The sequence below is a fragment of the Pinus tabuliformis genome, chromosome 8, assembly GCF_031772625.1.
Source record: "Pinus tabuliformis cultivar Carrire ecotype Pingquan chromosome 8, CPIR1, whole genome shotgun sequence".
Lineage (NCBI taxonomy): Eukaryota > Viridiplantae > Streptophyta > Pinopsida > Pinales > Pinaceae > Pinus > Pinus tabuliformis.
The window spans coordinates 1,305,863,374-1,305,878,575 of NC_142294.1; positions in this window are offsets into that span (position 1 = coordinate 1,305,863,374).

Here is a 15,202-nt window from a genome sequence, read left to right on the forward strand (position 1 = left end):
TAGGAGGTTTGCCAAAATCTAGAAAGCAGCATGATTATTTATATGTAGTAGTTGATCGTTTCAGCAAAATGTGTATACTTATGCCTTGTAAGAAAACTATAACTGCTAAACAAACTGATGAATTTTTTTTCATCATGTATGGATTCACTTTGGTTTTCCTACTTCCATTATTAGTGATAGGAATTCCAGATTTGTGGGGAATTTTTGGTCCAACCTATGGGAGATGATGGACACAAAGTTGAAGAAAAGTACTGCTTTCCATCCGCAAACAAATGGACAAACCGAAGTTGTGAACAGAACCATTGTGCACCTCTTGAGAGGATATTGCAGCAAGCATCCCAAGCTGTGGGATGAACATTTGCACTACATACAACATGCTTACAATCATGCCAAGCACTCTTCCACAAACACCTCACCGTTTGAAGCTTGTTTTGGTTACTTGCCAAAATCACCTCTTGATTTCATTCTTGAGAAAGATGTTGCCATTGAGGGACATAGTGATATTGACAAAGCTCGTTCATTCATTGAAAGAATTCAGCAAATTCAAGAACAACTTGAGAAGAGTCAAGGCAAGTACAAGGAAAGACACGACAAGCATAGAGTCGATCACAAGTTTCAAGAAGGGGATGAGGTATGGCTGTACATTAGTAAGGAAAGGATGCAAGGAGAAGGTAAAAAGCTGAAGCCTATTCGTTATGGTCCATTCAAAATCCTCAAGAAGGTTGGAAATAATGCTTTTCAATTAGATTTGCCTTCCTACATGCAAATGTATTCTGTTGTCAATGTGGAGAACTTACGTTTGTATGAACCTCCTTTGATTGCTGATCATGAAAGTGTTGTTCAGCTGCCATCTATAGAAGATTTCTCGCCAGAATTCTTAGATGAGCTGAAAGAAGATACAATCCTTGACAGAAGGACACGCACTTCAAGAAGGGGCAATGTAGATTATGTTCGGGTTGGTTTCAAAGGTAGAAAACCGAACAAGGCAAAGTGGATGGAGGTGGACAGAGTGAGGGAGATGTACCCTCACCTCTTTAACAGGTAGTTGAAGGATTTTGGGGTCCAAAAGCTTCCCAATGGGGAGGCGTGATCAGGTGCTCATGTCCTAAGTGTCGTAAAATGCTCAAAATTTAAAGTGCTCAGAACTGGTTCAAAGTGGAACGACTGGAAAGTGCTCGTCCTCCTGATTCCGGCGCTGTGAACGGTTCGAAAAACGGTCGCCGTATGAGGAAGTTATGGCAAAAAGAAGAATTTGTCAATAACATTAGAAATTTTAATTTTTCAAAAAAAAAATTTAAAAAGGAATATTCCGTAAAATATTCCTTGGAATATTTCAGGGAATATTCCCTTTGCACAACCAATCACAGGATGCCACGTGGCAGGCCCGGAGGCCGCCACGTGGCCCCCAGATGACGTCAGCAAGCATTATGGGCGCAATGTAAAATTGTTTTTGGCATTGGCAAGTTTTGAACACAAGACCTCCTCCACACCAACCAAACGACTTACCACTACACCATACAAGTGGGTCATGTCAAACATGTGGAACAATGTGTAGAAAAGGTTTAAACAAGGATAGGGCGGAAACCAAAGGGGGCCAGCCCCCATTTCATATGACCGCGGGCCCAGAACCAAGGGCTTAAGCCCCAACCGCCAGCACTAACCACCAGCACAGAATCCCATGCTAACCGCCAGCATTTAATGTAACTGCAGTTAGACTGGCGGATTTTTTGGCGGAGCACCAAATTTGGGCGGTCCCGCCATAATTGGCGGAGCACCAAATTTGGGCGGTCCCGCCATAATTGGCGGAGCTAACTGGACTCCAACTAAAGTTAGCTAGAGTGTTTCTAGGCATAACTGGAGGAAAACTTTAATTGGCCATAACTTTGGCTAGGAAAAGCGGTTTTGGACGATTTTTTTTTTTTTTTTTTTTTTTTTGGGTATTTTCGACCTTTTGAAGCCATTGGTGTAGGTCTTACAGCCATCTGAGGTCATTGGCGGAGGTTTTGGAGCCGTGAAAGTTCTAGGAGCCACTAGGGCCCAGTTTTGTGAAGACTGTATACGGTTGCAGGTATCCATTGGAGGTGATCCAATAGTCAATCCTGAAGGATTCAAGTGTTTTGAATCCATTTTTACCATCTATTCCACCTGTAGATGCTTCTATTCAACTGTATATTCAATTTGAGCATTTAATGAAAACAAGGACAAGCCCATTTGGGGGCTTTGGACCCAGCAGACGTAGCCCAGGAGGGGTGAACTGTTTTATCAACTTCTTTCGCATCTGTGGTTGATTTATTTTGCAAAACAAATTTGTTTTAGTGTGTTAAACAGTAAAAGGAAATAAATCTGCTATGCTTAAATGGGTCATGAACAGCTGAAAATTTCATTTGTTTTCTTTCTGCAAGACATGGAAATCTTTTAAACATGTATATTTCTGAATTGAATACCTTGCAAACAATTTACAAGTAGTTTCAAATTCAGATGATTAGAAATAGTCGTTTACAAGTATAACAAAAGGAAAACTTGCATCTATCATTACGCAAAACATGTGTGAGCAGAGTAAGAATTGACAAGGCCCTAACTTGTGCTAATAAGTCTTACATATCAAACAGATATTTGAACAATTCAAAATGGTGAGGACGCGAAGAAATCAAGGTCAAAGTGGATCATCAGAAGGACCTACTACAAATGACCCATTACCTTCACCAGAGTTGACCCTCATCTTGCGTTCCCTAGAAGCAATTAATGAGACCTTAGAAGGGCGTCAAACAAATGAAGTGGAAGTGGAGCACCCTCCATTAGGGTTAGGAAATCTTGAGGGATCAAGAGACTCCGATAGAGGACCTCCAATCGAGGACATTACTAGGGAGCTCCAAAATATTAAGCTCCCAGAGTTTGTTGGAGGTCGTGCCAGCGAACGTGCAAAAGCCTGGTTAGAAGGAATGAGAAGGTGCTTCGCATTAAGGGATTATAATTCCAATTCAAAAGCTAAAATAACAATATTCCAACTCAGAGATAGTGCTCTAAATTGGTGGGGTAACTTACAGCGTCAACTACACCTCACTCTGGATACAGTTACTTGGGAGTTATTTAAGGAGAGATTCAGGAAAAAGTACCTACCAGCATATTATGAAGAACAACAGGTAGGAGCCTTCCATGCCTTGGTACAGGGAAATCATACGGTAGAAGAATATGAAATTAGATTCATGGAATTGGTCAAGTATGTCTCCTACATGGATGCAGACCAACGCCAAGTGGATCATTTAATTTATAGATTGAACCATAAGATTAGGGAAATGGTGCAGATGTGGAAACCATCCTCAGTTGTAGAAGCTATGGAACATGCTCGTTATGTTGAAGAACACTTAGACTTAAAGGGTGGAAACAAAACCATTTTTCCACAACAACCAAGGTTTATGGGGAAGGCCCCTCGCACCTTCTCCAGGGGAGGAAGTTTTAGGTCACCACCATATGGGAATAGGATTGTACCCGAGCACCGATAGTGGGGATTTCAATGGTTATTAGTGTAGCTTCACCCATAGCTTCAAGGGCGTGTGCAAATCAAGGTCATGCGCGAGGAGCAACAAGTAGGGGCAGGGGTCCTAAGGGGAGGAACTCTTTCCAAAGAACTCCACAACATTCGGTTCAAGGTCTATTGCGCATCACTTGTTGGGGATGGGGGGGACCTCATTACTAGCATGACTGCCCTGAGTTACAAGCTGGTAACAACCGTAGAGAAGGAAAAGCACCAATGGGGGGGCAAGTAGCCACCATCGAATCTATGCAACAGTTGATAACCAGCAAGTTGAACACCAGTCTGCCGTGGTAGAAACCTCAGGTATGATAAACAAAGTAAAAGTTAAAATTTTGTTTGATTCAGGTGCTACAGATAGTTTCATTTCACCAATTGCATTAGAAAAATGTGGGTTGGCAGCTTATGAGCACGACGACTTTAAACAAGTTGAGATGGCTTCTCGGATAAAACAAGCAGTAGGACCTAGTGTTGACCAATTTCAAGTAAACTTCAGGGTGTGTATGACTAAGTTGAAGGCATACGTCACAACATTGGGGACCTATGATGTAATTATTGGAATGGACTGGCTAGAAGCTCATCGCGCTTTGGTAGACTGTTTCAAGAAGAAAGTGATTTGTTTAGATGATGAAGGTACGCCAATTGAGATTTCTGGAATCAAGAGAGGAGTGTCGCTACGATTCATATCCATGATGAACGTAAAACGTTGTCTCCAACAAGGTTGCAAGCTATATGTGGTCGAGGCTGTAAGTGACCAGAAAGGACCCTCCCTAGATCAACACCCAATTTTGTCAGAATTCAAGGATGTTTTTCTTAAGGAATTGCCTGGATTACCTCCTGTAAGGGAGATCGATTTCACAATCGACCTAAAACCTAGTGCATAACCAATATCTAAGACACCCTATAGGATGAAAACTCCAAAACTTTGTGAGTTGCAGATGGAGTTAAAAGAGCTCTTAGACTTGGGATTTATTAGACCTAGTATTTCACCTTGGGGTGCACCAGTGATTTTTTTCAAGAAGAAGGATGGTTCCTTACGGCTATGCATAGATTATAGGGACTTGAATAGAGCCACAATAAAGAATAGGTACCCGATACCTCGAATAGATGACCTATTTGATCAAATGAAGGGAGTAGCAGCTTTCTCAAAGATCAATCTACGATCTGGATACCACCAATTGAGGATTAAGGAAGAGGACATCTCAAAAACTGCATTTCGAACTCGGTTTGGGCACTACGAGTTCGTAGTTGTTCCATTTGGTTTGACCAATGCACTAGTAGTATTCATGAGCCTCATGAATGGTGTGTTCAGGGAGTATTTGGACCAATTTGTGCAAGTCTTTTTGGATGACATTCTTGTGTATTCGAAGAATGAAAAGGAGCATAAAAAGAACCTAAGGGTTGTATTGACTTGCTTAAGGGAAAATCAATTGCATGGAAAATTGTCAAAATGTTCCTTCTTTCAGAAGAAAGTTCATTACCTTAGGCACATCATTTCAGGAGAAGGGATTTCAGTTGGCCTGGAAAAGGTTAAGGCCATAATGGATTGACCAGTGTTGAAAAATTCTCATGAGGTACGTATTTTTATGGGGCTAGCAGGGTATTATCGCAGGTTTGTGGAAGGGTTTTCGAGGATTCCAATACCCATCACCACATTACAACGAAAGGGGGTCAGGTATGAATGGGCATATGAATGCGACATTGCATTCACAGAACTAAAGAGGTTACTAACTAGTGCACCGATCCTTCGAGTACCAGACATGGAAAAATACTTCACTGTCTGCATCGATGCTTCAAAGAAATGATTGGGTGTAATATTGATGCAAGAAGGCAGAGTAATAGCTTACACATCTAGAAAATTGAAGAAACACGAAGAGTTGTATGCTACCCATGACTTAGAATTAGTAGCAGTGATGTTAGCTTTGAAATTGTGGAGACACTACCTCGTTGGGAGAAGGTTTGAGTTAAGAACAGATGATCAAAGCCTGAAGCATCTCTTCACTCAAAAGGATTTGAATGCTAGACAAAGGCGGTGGATCGAATGCATGAGTGAGTATGATTTTGAGATCTCATACATCAAGGGGAAGGAGAAGTGGTTGATGTGCTAAGCAGGAGATCACGAACCTTCACCCTAGTAGCCTTAAAGGTAAATTTGAGGGAACATGTGTTGGAGAAACTCTTTGAAGATGGTTGGTATTTAAAGGTTATCTCAGCACTCCAGAGCGGGAAGCAGATAGAACCACAGTTTTATGGATATGTCCTTGAACCAGATGGACTATTGAGATTTCAAGGGAGAATGTACATACCTAAGGAATGGGGTATAAGAAGGACCATCCTCGAAGAGTCACATAGAGCACTCTATTGTGCACATCCTGGAGTAAAGAAGATGTATGTGGACACGAAGAAACTCTTCTTTCGGGTAGGCATGAAGCACGACATAGTCCAATTTGTCACCAAATGTCTTGAATGTCAACAAGTGAAGGCTGATCATAACCATCTAGTAGGACTCCTGCAACCTCATGACATCCCTATGTCTAAATGGGAGGTAATTTCCATGGATTTTGTTGTGGCTTTGCCACTCACATCATAGAGGCGCAATGCTCTATTGGTTATAGTTGATAAATTAACCAAAAGTGCCCATTTCATTCCAGTAAGCGACACTTACAATGTTACTGATGTGGCATGAGTTTTTATAAGTAAAGTTATTCGACTACATGGGTTACCCACAAAGATCATTTCTGATAGAGACTCTCGATTTACATATAGGTTTTGGACAAGTTTGTAGTTAGCACTAGGGACTCAGTTGAACTTGAGCACTGCATATCATCCAGAAATAGATGGGCTAACTGAAAGAGTAAATCAGGTTATGGAAGACATGCTTAGGATGTACGTCATGGATAATCATACTCAGTGAGAAAGGTACTTACCATTGGTAGAGTTTTCCTATAATAAGAGTTACCACAGTTCAATTAGGATGCCTCCTTATCAAGCTCTATATGGAAGGCCATGTAGGACACCATTGAGTTGGAAAAAGTTGGAGGACCGAGTAATAGTTGGGCCAGAATTAGTTCAAGAAATAGAGGAACAGGTAAAACAGATTCGACAAAGGTTAAAGGAAGCTCAAGACAGACAGAAGAGTTATGTTGATTCACATAGGATTGATCGCAAGTATGAAGTAGGGGACCAAGTTTTTATTCGTATCCAACCCAACAAAAGCACCATTCGGTTTGGGAAAGGGACAAAGTTGTCACCTCAGTTTGTATGACCTTTTAGGATCAAGGAGAAGATTGGACTAGATGCCTATCGTCTTGTACTGCCACCCCATTTGCATAAAACTCATGATGTCCTTCATGTATCTATTTCACAACATTATGTTTCTGATGAATCTCAAACTAGATTGGAGGGAATTGCAGGTCTCGGACATGGGAACCGTAGTGGTCGAACCATTACGCATATTGGACCGTAGATTTCGGCAGTTCAAACGTCGCATGGTGGACCAAGTTAAGGTCCAGTGGAACAAGTATAGCCTAGGATGTGCTACCTGGGAGGATGCAGAGACTATACGTCGTGACTCACTTTTCGAGCATCTGTGATGCCCATTTTGACTTAGATAGCTACCTATGTTGAGGCTCTATTTTACAGTTCCATGTTATTTATTTATGAACGCTACATAATATTGATGCATTTAGTTGGACATGTGAAACTACTTATATAAATCATTAGATGGATTTGGTATTGATGATGGAAATGTTTGATATATGGCCTAATGTATGACTTGGTGATGAATTATCTAGTACATGACTTATTAGAATTACTGTTGTTTCATGTATGGCTCAAGTCGATATGATTTATTTAAAGAATGACTTAGTGAAATTATGATTTATTTCCAGTATGAACTGCAATATTGACACGTGGATACTAGACTTAATAACATGTTTTTTAAGATCACTTATCTATATATATCTTATTGTTATATAAATGCATGAATGAGAGCTAACCCGCAGATTGGAAAGAACTATATGATAACTAAGATCTACTCTTCCAATGGGGGAAGGTCGAGACATCTCATGAGGAAAGTTATAATGTACATTGTTCGGTTACATTTTGTATCGACTGGATATGCACTCTTATGACATGGGTAAAATGTGAATGACAAGTGACAAGACTACCTGACTCGATTATTCGATGACAAGTATCCAACTAGCGCTGTAGTGTGGTCCATATTAGGGGGTTGACCCTAGTTGTGAGGAGGGGTGGAGGTATTTCCCACCGTGTAACCTCCAAACCTAGAATCGTGGGAGGGCAGTGGTGGACACGCTCCCCTAGACGTGTGATGATGATTACTAGTTGCCTGCTGGGAAGTTAGGTCGATACAGTCGACGCTTCCACCATATTGGTTTTATCAATGATCAGATTGGAATTGCCGATGCCACCATATATAGAAGCAGAGGATGGATAGGGTGGGAATGGAAGTAGGTCAGGAAGGATAGGAGGATATAGATCAGTTGGAGACTCTTAATGGAACGCGATGTCATTGTCTAACTTATCAAATTTTACTACTATAACTCTCTCTCTATTTTGTTATGTCTTATTGCCAAACTACTTCGAACTCCTTGTATCTTTTACACTCTAACTTCGGGACGAAGTTTTCTGAAGGGGGAGTGTATGTAATGCCTTACTTAATCTTATCATGCAAATTTTACTAATGTTTAAATTACCTTAGAATATTGACTTATAATTATAAGGAAATATTGGTACATACTTATATTGGTGAAACTGTAAATTTATTAATGATATAAATTTTGTTATTATTCAATTCCCAACTTACCTCCTCAAATTTAAATTTTGATAGGATATGGTCTCCTTCAATTTATTCCAATTTAAATATTCATATCTCATCTCCAAAATGTCCTCTCAAATTTACTTGGGAGACGACATGGTCCTCTCTAATTAATTACCAAATTAAATATCCATATCTCATCCCCAAAATGTCCTCTCAAATTTACTTGGGAGAAGACAAGGACCTTTCGAATTAATTACCAAATTATATATTCATATCTCATCTCCAAAATGTCCTCTCAAATTTACTTGGGAGAAGACATGGTCCTCTCCAATTAATTACCAAATTATATATTCATATCTCATCCCCAAAATTTCCTCCCAAATTTACTTGGGAGAAGATAAGTAAAATGCAAGGATGAGGGGGTAGTTATGAAATTAATGAGAGGTGGTTGAGGTGGAGAAGAGAAGGGGGCATAAAAGGGGAAGGATGAGGGGAGGAGAGGGGATCCCTGGTCTTGCTTTTGGTTTTGGTTTGATGGTGGTTTTGGAGGATTTGTTTTGAGAGGAAGGTGGAGAAGAGAGAAGGGAGAGAAGGAGAGTATTGCTTATCTTGGACACACTACATCTGGTTGGACTTGGGCTAGGAGGGCTAGGGATCCTGTGGAAGTTTCTTGGGCTAGGAAATACTTCCTAGTTGGCTGGGAGGTAAATCCAATCGGTAGTCAAGACGAGCATCCCAGCAGGATCAGGAGCTCAAGGGCATCTCAACCAAGCTATTGGAACAAGTATTCCTCTGTTTATAGATTACTCATGTAAGTGATTGAAATGAAATGCTTACTATTTAATTGTAGGAAATAAATTTTAATGGTAAATTATCATTGATTAAATGTTTAGTTAGAGATAAGTTATTTTCCATTTTATTGTATTTAAAATTAAATAAATTTAGTTTTGTTAGAGGACCCTAGGATGGAGTCTTACACTTTAATTCTTCGATTTATTTTGTCAAAATCTAGATTTGATTTTGAACAGCTAGATTCTAGTAGTGTTGCTTGACTTATTCTATCAACTTATGTTCACTAGTAGTTAAATTAACAAATATCATGTTGGAGAAACTTATATAATGTTGCACATTGACCTTGACTCTGTTATTGTTCTGCTTCTATTGTCAACTTGTAGTCCTTGCTTGCTAAAAGTGATGATGACTGCTTATGAATCTTCAAGATGTGATATGCAGTTGGATGTTTCTTCTAAATTTCTATGCAGTCTCTATTACTTCCAATACTATATGCTTTCTTTTAAACTAGATCTTCATGACTTCATAATTTGCAAATCCTAAAAATTCTTCTATCCTTGAAATATAACTATAACTACAACTCTAATTGCAATCTTCTAAATAAAAAATGAAAATTAAACTTGCTTGTAAACCTGGTACTTTCCATGTTCTTCAATACAGAGGTCCTTATTGTCTTCAATCTTGGGTTTCTTTTCAACTTAATCATATTCTACTATATGTGTTTCATTTCTTTCCTTCCTTTTGTTGTTTTTGTTGTTCTCGAAGTTCTTAGGGAAATCCATTTTTATGTGTCCATATTCATGGAAGCCAAAACATTGAACCTTGGACATATCCATGTTTCCTTGAGGCTTGTTGTTGTTGTTGTTTTCGTGATGAGATCCAAATCTTCAAAATTCCCCAAACCTCTTCTTTGATTTAGCAACAAATGCTTGAGAGTTTTCATTATGGGGTTTAGTATCATCCTTGGCCTTCAACCTTGTTTCTTCTAGAACACAGAGAGCCCAAAGTTCTTCAAATGTTGGAGTATCTTTTCTTGCATAGATTCAACTTATAAAATCGTTCCAATCTGGAGGTGGAGATTTAATTACGAAGGTAATTAATTCATAATTAGATATTGTTTCTCTAAGTCCTTAAAGTTTATCCTTTATTTTTTATATTTTCATAAGGTATGAGGCCACATCTTCATCTTTTGACATTCTTGTTCCATAAAGATAATTCCTTAGTGATATCTTCTGACAAGTGTTATTGACATAATATATTTTGACCAATTTATCACAGACTTCTTTGGATCTGGTCAGATTTAAACAAAAGAGATAAGATGTTCTTTGATAGACTCGAAGAAAATTCTTTGAGCTCTAACTTCTCCTTCATTGTATTTAGCCACTCCTTTAGCATTGTTCTTGTCTATTACTAGAATATTGCCTTCAAAAAATTTCATGACTTCATTTTCTATGAGAACCAAATCAATTTTATTTTTCCAAACCTTGAAATTAGAGGCTCCATCAAGTTTGTTTCCTTCCTTACAAATAGATGCCATTTGGATGGAGGATTAGACATAGAGTGTAGGAAAGTACTTGTCAAAGAAGGAGAAGTTGTTCTTCAAGAATGTTGATGAGTGAGCAAGTGCATTAACGAGTTAGCGAGAATTTCAAGAGCCTTCAATAATGTCTTCAAGAGAGAGATGGTTGCTATTAGAATATCTTAACTAATATGATCTTCAAGTCTTCTTTTTTTGCTTTGATATACGAGGAGATTATTGTTGCAATAAAATCTTCAAGTATGCCAACAATTTTTGTGATCTTCAAGTTGTCTTCCTTTTACCTTAGCTCTGATACCATGTTGAGAAACCAAGTGCTAGTATAAAATGATTGATTTCTCTTAACTTGATAATTACTTGTGAATGTTTTCTGGATTCTTATTACTTATATTATCTTCTTCATTAAGCATTTATTCAAATGTGAAAACCATAAATATCACAAAGACAAAGAACACGAGAAATTAGGCTCTAAGCCAGGAAAAAACTCCACAAGGGGGAAACCCAAACAATCCTTCTCTTATAGAAGCAAATCAAAATGAGACATACAAGACTCAAAGACCAAGAGCAAAATTTTAATAAATATTCAATTCAACCCTCCTCCAAGTCGCCTCTAATCAAGTCAAAGCCAACGAAATTCAACGCTGGTCAGACTCTTCGGAAATCTAGTCAAATCACAAAATTTTTAGACCTGCAGTGAAGGACGAATTTCAGACCTATAATTTCGCAGAGATACCACAAAATCTTTGCACGTGAGAGTAGAAACAAGTTGGAAAAACCGATTTTTTATCTCTCCTTTGAGCTCTCTCTTTCTCCTTTGACTTCGTCGCTTTTCTTCTTGTTATTGTCACATAAATGGATGTAATGTATTGATGAATGAATGAGATTCCAAGAGGTCGATTTGACTTGCATATATAGCTGTCCAAGACAGTTGAATAGTTGCCTCTTAGGCCGACTTGGTCTTGTGTTGAATATTTGACTTAGAATATTCTTTTTTCTTTTCTTACAGAAATTCCAAATGGGACTTGACTCGAATATATTTATTTTGACTCATGATAAATTCTTTTTTTAACTCAATTGACTCTAAAAGCATGAAGAACATCCTCTGACCAAAATTAAAATAATAATAATGAATATGTCAATGATAAAAATTACATTTTATTACATTATGAAGATCGACACTAGTTACGTTTTCAGCAATAAGTGCATGTATTCCTTGGGAATCCATCTACAAATGAGACATCCTACATAGATTTACCTAGTGATGGAAGCAACATAGGTCGAAATACATAACTGTGCACCAACTATAATATTCCTTTTTCTCTCGTAGCGTCAAAGGAGAATCTTACTCGATTCTTCTTCTCCTATGAGAAAATGTTCATAAAAATCAAAATTCAGAGAGCTCCTAGATATAACTTCAACCATACCTTTGTTATGTATTACTCAAAGGCCCTTCTCTCTAATATATCCTAGTCTTTGATGCCATCACATAGTATTTTCTCTAGAGACTGTAAGAGTTTTTCCTTCTTCAGATCCATTCTTGGGAATAATGGAACAATTGCACCCATCAATAATAGTGTTTCTGATTAACTAATACAAAGTTCCTATCCAAACTCCACTCAGTAATACCCTTGCTTCTCAAACCATCCTATAGGTTTCCTTTTTAAACATTATTTTTACACATGTTCATCTTGCTTACATAAATCAAATTTCTAGAAAATCCTAGGATTGTTGAATTGAGGCTTCTGTGATCCATAATAGTTATAAGTAGAACTTCGGCGTAAATCACATAAAGGGAGACATTTGTCGACGCGTTTTGAACCAACCAGTGTGGCTCATCGTCAGGACAAGTTGAAGAAACAGATCCAGCTTTGCATGCTAAATAGTCTGAGCAGAGCCTCCAACGGCTATCTTCATCAACGACTAATTTTGACTTAGGGACAGTAGTCAAAAAGTCAAAATGATAATTTAATGGGAGTTAGTTATCATACCATAGATTATATAACAGAAATAATTCTAGAAGTTGATTACGTTAATAGTTTATTAAAAAACGTGACTAATTCCCATATAAGTCACGTTTTTTAATAAACTATTAATGTAATCAACTTCTAGAATTATTTCTTTTATATAATCTATGGTATGATAACTAACTCCCATTAAATTATCATTTTGACTTTTTGACTACTGTCCCTAAGTCAAAATTAGCCATTGATGAAGATAGCCATTGGAGGCTCTGCTCAAACTATTTAGCATGCAAAGCTGGATCTGTTTCTTCAACTTGTCCTGACGATGAGCCACACTGGTTGGTTCGAAACGCGTCGACAAATGTCTCTCTTTATGTGATTTACGCCGAAGTTCTACTTATAAATCCTAGGATGTGCAAAACACCAGGGAGTGTTATAATTTTTCTAGGCATAAACTTCAACTTGAATTTACCTTGTTCTATGATTTTGACTGTTGATTCATCTCCTAGCAAAACATCACCATCATCATGTCTTCATACTCCCAAAACCACTCCATGTGAGGATTCATAAGTAACGATGCACCTAAGTTGTCTAGTCATGCCTCATGATCTACATGTGCACTTGAAGAAGCCAAGTACACATCCCTTCTTTCATGTGAGGAGGTCTTTTATTTTGTAGAAGGAGAATCATCATATCCCTTCCTTTTCTCAAGACTTTTAGATCTATCATGTTTCTTGTAATACCCTTCTTTTCCACATCTCCAATATATCTTTACAAATTTTCCTAGAGATTTAGATCTTCCTCTAGATTCAGATCTCCCACTTGAGGACTTATTTTTATTTCTATCATAGGAGTAACCTATTACAAATAAGGCACCTACATTCTAATATTCCATGTTTTAATGTCTCACTTTCTCTAGTAACAAAGATGAGACTATTTTGTCAAAAGTTAAAGTAGTTGAATTACTACTTGTTGGGGCCATAGAGTGACACTGCAATGTGTCTTTGGTGCATAGCCTGGGAACATCTAGGATTCTCTCAATTAGGATTTTCTCAATCTTTAGTTATTTCATCTATTTTCAGGGGGTTATGCAGAAAATATATAAACATTTTGGAAGAGCCTATTGGGTCTAACTCTTTCACCTATCTTTAGTCTGAGGCATTCACACATTTTGGGTTTGACATACATTTTATAGGTTTGTGGAAATTTGAGAAAATGAATAACATGACAAGAAAAATGATTGGGGACTTAAGAATCCATCCATTTAGCATAAAGATATAGTGAATTTTCATTTATCATTTTACACCCATGTGATATATCAAGATAACTAAATACTTCATCAAATCTTAAGTCGCATCACAAGAGTAAGATGAATAATCGAATTGATTTAATTATCACATTACAAACACCTTTAAATTATTACATTTAGACAACAATATGTACCATTAAGAATTTCCATGAACAACTACATTTGTATTAATTTGAAATTGTAAATTTAGGTCACATTAGAGTTACATTATTATAAAAGAAAACACTGACAACCTATCATGTACTGCATAATCCTACCTCTAACCACAGATCCATATTACAAACCTAATATATTTTCAACAAAATTTTGATAGAGTTTCTGTACAAATATTTCCCTCCTTCCATGAAAATGGGGCCTATTTATAAGGCACAACACCCTAGGACCTAAACCCTAAACTATTAGTGGTAATAGGAAACCACTAGATAGTTTACAATTAACAACTAGCAGTTTGTAACTAATTGTTTATGGAGGCTTCCAACTATCAAGGCGGGTCCCACTTCTCTAATTCATTATTCATGCTATTCATATTGTGAAGTTGACTCAACAAGTGAATGTGTAGATTGTTGAGGTGTGTGTTGCATCCTTGCAGTTGATGTTGATGGTGTTCGTTGGGTAGAGGTAGATGTTGTTGGTACTTCGGGCTTCTTCAATTCTTTCCTATATCATTTTTGAGCTATAGCTATATATCGTGAGATCAAGCTCCAATCTTAGGTTAGAGGACACTTGTAGTATCGGGCTACTTTGATGGCGGCTGCCAAATCAGTAATTGAATCATATTATAGAGGGTGAAAGCTCTTGAAGATCTCTTTTAATTTGAACATAATGAAGAAGGAGGGTTGCAATTTCCTGATGATGTCTGTAGGAACCACTGCATCTCCTTCCTTTTCAATCACAATAAAATCATTCCTGATTGATTCCAAACCAATTAGGTAGTGTTCCTTTTGTGAAATAATCTCATTCGTTTCCATGAACCTGGGAAAACCTCTCTTGAATAATGATTCAAAATCTTCCATGATCTTCATCAACGTGTCTGACATTTCTCTCACCTTTTTTTCCATTTCTTCTATGAGCTTTACCCTTTGAAAGACCATTTTTCATTGAAACAATCCCATTCATGTCCATGAACTTGGGAAAAACTCTCTTAAATAATGGTTCGAAATCTCCCATGATCTTCATCAACATGTTTGACATTTCTCTTGCCTTATTTTCCATTTCTTCTACGAGATTTACCTTTTGAAATACCATGTTGCATTTTCAAACAAGGAAAGCCCTGTCATGGAGTGATAAATCT